The following is a 4,568-nucleotide window of genomic DNA, read 5'->3' as shown; positions in this document are numbered from 1 at the left end:
TGTGTGCCCATGAGGGCCCTGAAGGTGCCATCACCTCTGTGAGATTTGTATGCACTTGGGTGGAAGGTGCTCCTCATGTCTCAAACCTTGTAGATAGAGGTGCCTTATGTGGAGAGCTGTGTGCCTTCTAAACAACCTGGTGGTTAGAAAAAAAGGAAATACTGAGGTTAAAGGTGCTCCATAAAGTCAAACTTACTGAAGTCACAGTAGTTAACCATGGATGTTACTTATGTTCATTTTTTTCCCTGTTTTACTAGTAGCATAGCTGACCTTGTTAATGACTTTAAAACACCCTTCACAGTTATCTAAAGATGTTTGGGTTTAATCTGTGGTAAGGGATGAAAAGCGCTTAGCAATTTCCAAGCAGTATTTTCCTGTGGCACGGTGTTTTGTTGAAGGTATCCTGATTTCTGCTGTAACATCATCCACAGCAGTTCAAAGGATATGGGAGTGAAGTCTGCTGCATTTTTCTTAAGTCATGTATTTTGTTCAATATTAATTCCTTACCAATCTTTATCTGAGTGCTCTTACCTGCTTTTTGAACAGAATATTTAGTTTATAGTGAGGTTTCCCAGAATCAGAATGCCGTCCTCCCTTCTGCCCCTGGCTGGAGCAGAGAGGTCTCTTAAGGAGGGACAGGGAGCCATCACGCCTCCAGCAATATTTTTACTTCCCTCTTATACAACCCTTCAGAGTAGAAGGGCAAGTTTGTTGTTTAGTTTACCATTGAGCCAAAAATTCAGATAATTCGGGTTGTATAACTCCTTTTTTTTTTCCAGCAATTTAAATTGTATCTAAATCAATTCAAGCTGTTTCTAGATCACTAAATATATTCCCACAAGCATACTCTTATTTATTAGTGTGTGTAACTATTTACATTTCCTTATGCTTCATTGATTAATATTGGTCTATGAGATTTGAAGATCTGATTCTTGGTGGTTGTTCCCATGCTTGTGTCAGGTCAACCTGATGTCTGTTGCCAGGTAATTATAAATTGTTGAAAATGGCTTCAGAATTTTCTGTAATTACAGTATTTAAGAAATTTGAGTGAGTAGTCAAAGAATGCATCGAAGGATCTGAGGGCTGGACATTTTTACTTCTTTGTCACTAGTTTAGGTTATTAGTGTAGCTATTTAAAGCTTTCATAGCAGCTCTTTTATATGAAAGGAGATGAGGAAGCTTATTTTGTAATGGCTGAGTATTCGTATCACCAAAAGATTAAGAAAAGTAGCGCACTCATGTCAGGTGAACTGTAAGTACTCTAAACCTTTTATCTTCTAGGGAAAAGTGAAAAACATAAGTCTCAAACTTCCTTCCCTTTCCCACAAAAGGGAGAAGAAAAAAGCTGTTTTCTCAGAGCATTTAGGATGAGGTTTCCTCAGCTTTCTGGGTGTACAGAACAAGGCTGGCACGCTCTCCCTTTCAAGGAAGTTTTCCCTATTCTGAAAGATGCTACCCTACTTTAAGCATAAGGAATTGTGGCTCGTTGTTGGACGTGTCAGAAGGATGACATACCCCAGCAATTTCAGAGGATAATCTCTGGGCGAAATGGCTTTGGGTAGAGATAGGTCTGCAAGTCACAGAAAGGTCAGAGCATGACAGCTAATCTCCCTCGGGTGAGGGTGCCTCCCCGTGATTTCTGTCTCAGCTGAGCAGGTTCAAGTCTATCCTATAATCTGCTGGGAAAACACTGAGGCTGCTCAACCCCAACAGCGTGTGGCCGTGTCCCGGCGATAACACAGCAGTGGTCTGTTTGTGGGCCCCAGCCTACCCTTAATCCATTTTTCAAGGCTTGTAGCTACTTGTTAAGCCAAATGCCAGTGACAAACTTGATTAAAACTGCCGTTCTTCCCACACGCTCTGTTTTTTGCAGCCTCACCTCCAGCACTGTGGCTTGAAGACCATTATTTGCTTTTATTGCAACTATAAATCTCCAGAAGGTAAAAAGGAAGATTTCACCTTTGTACAAGGGTTTGCAATCTTTACACCTTCAGACAAAAGCAAATAGATTCACACAGTAAAACCAAAAGAGAAAGCTGTCCCTTTGCTGCCTTTCCTGTCTTGAGTTGTGACTGTGAAAATGTTAATAGACACACAAGAGCTGGCAAAACTAAGAGAATTTGTTCTCTTAAAAATTGGTTTCCTTAGAAATGCCATCTACTGAAACACACATGTAGAATCTTTCCAGTAATTAACAAACCAGCTGAATGCTCAGACACCGTAGCTTGGTTTCTGCAGGTGCCTCCTGACTCCCCGGTCGCAGCCGGATCCGCTGCGCGTTGCCCACAGCTAACCCCACTGGGCTGCACTGGCGCACAGCACAGCAATACTCAAGCATATAGAGACCACGATGCAGGGTCTTGTGGCTGCTGCGCAAGTCCAAGGCTATGTGAAGTAACATGTCCTGCTGCCATCCTGAACCCTGGGCTAATGAAAGCATTTTTGGGGGGTTTGGTGAGCCCAGTTCAGCTGCAGCTCTGCTTATAGCTATGGAAACTATTCCTGTGGCTGTTCTGTTGTACGTGTTCTACCCCTGGTCTGTCTTTCACAGCCCGTACTAGATTAGGCAAGACCTGGACGGAGTTTCATTAGTTTCTTCCATGTTACAACGGGGTCCTGCCCAAAGGCATTTTGAGACAAGAACCCACCTGGTGATTGAATACGCAGTGCGCTGTAAACCAGCACGAGAAGAGGGAGTGACTTTGCAGGCTGTGATAGGATTGTAAATAGTAATTCCGTCCCGGGTCAACTGATCAGACACGCGTGCTGTCGCCGAGGTGGTGGTTGTAACACTGCAGCAAAGGCAAGGGTGTCAAGACGCCTGTTGGCTAGGGCTGCCTCTGGTTCTCTTCCAGCTTTCTTCATCTGCTACTCTCTTAAAACATGCGGAATTTGGAAAGTACCACTCTTACCAAGCAGTCATGTGTAATTTTCCTACAATAGGGTGAAGCTCTGTGTTAACAGTCCCTATTCTTGCCTAACATTGAATTGCCTAGGGTATTTCTGTTTGTTTGTTTGTTTTTAGCGCTGTTGAGCTTTCTACTGACATTTTTATGAAGCTATTTTTTATAACCCCAGGATTTTGTATTTAAGTGGTAGTAGATGAATCACAACACATCATTTCATGCGTGAGGTTAGGATTATGTTTTCCTATGTACATCAGTTTATGCTGAATTTCATCTCCCATTTCAATTTGCAGTCACTGTGTTTCATAAGGTCCTTCTGCAATTCTTCACAATCGGCTCCCAGCTTTATTACCCTGAGTAACTCAGCACCTCCGGCAAACTGTCACCTACTTGCTCATCCTTCTCCAGACTGTTCAATAGCATGTTGAGCAGCGTGAGTTCCAGCACAGATCACTAAGTGGAGCTTCACACTCCCTGTGAAAGCTGAGTATTTTTCCCTACTGTGTTTTCTACCCTTTGATCAATGTTGTATCCATGTGAGGACCTCCCCACATGTCTCAAAACTTCTCAGCGCCCTTCAAGACTGATTAGAAACCTTGTTGAATGCCTTTTTGAAATTAAAGTAGGTTATATTAAAAGGATATATTATATATCCACACACCCGTTGACTCCTTCAAAGGACTTCAAAGGAAGTGACTTTCTCTTACACATGTCATGCGGAGTCTTTCCCAGGAGCTTAAATTCATTCCTACCTCTGTAATTTCAAAGTTAAGTTTTCCCACCTTCAGCATCCAGCCCCTTGGTTTTTCTATGCCTTTGTCCACAAGATCAAAAGTCTTTGGAAAATTTGGAAAATCTGCCTCCAGACAACTGAGGGAATTTGTGAAACTGATCCCTGTTCTCCTGCTGCCTTTGTTACGTTGCCATGCAGCTCTCGGTGGCAAATGGCGCAGTGCTGACAAGATTCTGCAGTTCTATTCAGCTGTCGGCAGTCGCCTGTTTCCATGGGGTGCCTTGGGGTAAGAACTGCGGCTAGCCATTTGGACCCACCTATTCCTCCGGCATGAATCAAAGAGGGGCAGCTCCTAAGGGACCTGTGGGACGCTTGTCGCCCGGTGGTGCTTCCCGGGGGCTTGCAGGAGCAGGAAAGCTGGACGTTATAAAAGAGGCAGCCGCCCCAGCCGCTTCACAAGAAATCTGATTGGGAGTAGAGACAGTGAGAACCTGGTTTGCACAGTGCTCGTCCCTGGACTCCAAAAAAGTTCTTGTATTCAGCGAGGGACTCTGGGCTAAACCAGACCCCAGAGTACTTGGGAAACTGAGGCTAGAAATCTATGTGTCTTACGCTATCTGAGTAAAGAGCCATTTGGTTTAGACCCCCCATGCAAAGCTCTGTGGACATGTCTTGTGTCCTGAAAAAATAGATACATAAACCTGGTCATCTCTATAATTCAAATGAGGATATACTGAAACTACTGAGGTGCCTCTGGCATATTTGCTGGGCATGAAGTGACCACTGGCAATTAGTCTTTTACATATACTGACTGTACAGGGGTCACATAAATGTCTGGGTATATACATGTATATTTTACACACACACACACACCATCTATCTGTATATGAATAGACAGATGTATATAGGTGTGTGTCTATTCTATCTAT

Source organism: Egretta garzetta, unplaced genomic scaffold (genome assembly GCF_000687185.1).
Source record: "Egretta garzetta isolate BGI_Z169 unplaced genomic scaffold, ASM68718v1 scaffold33, whole genome shotgun sequence".
In the NCBI taxonomy this organism is placed as follows: domain Eukaryota; kingdom Metazoa; phylum Chordata; class Aves; order Pelecaniformes; family Ardeidae; genus Egretta; species Egretta garzetta.
This window is presented reverse-complemented; position numbering follows the sequence as displayed.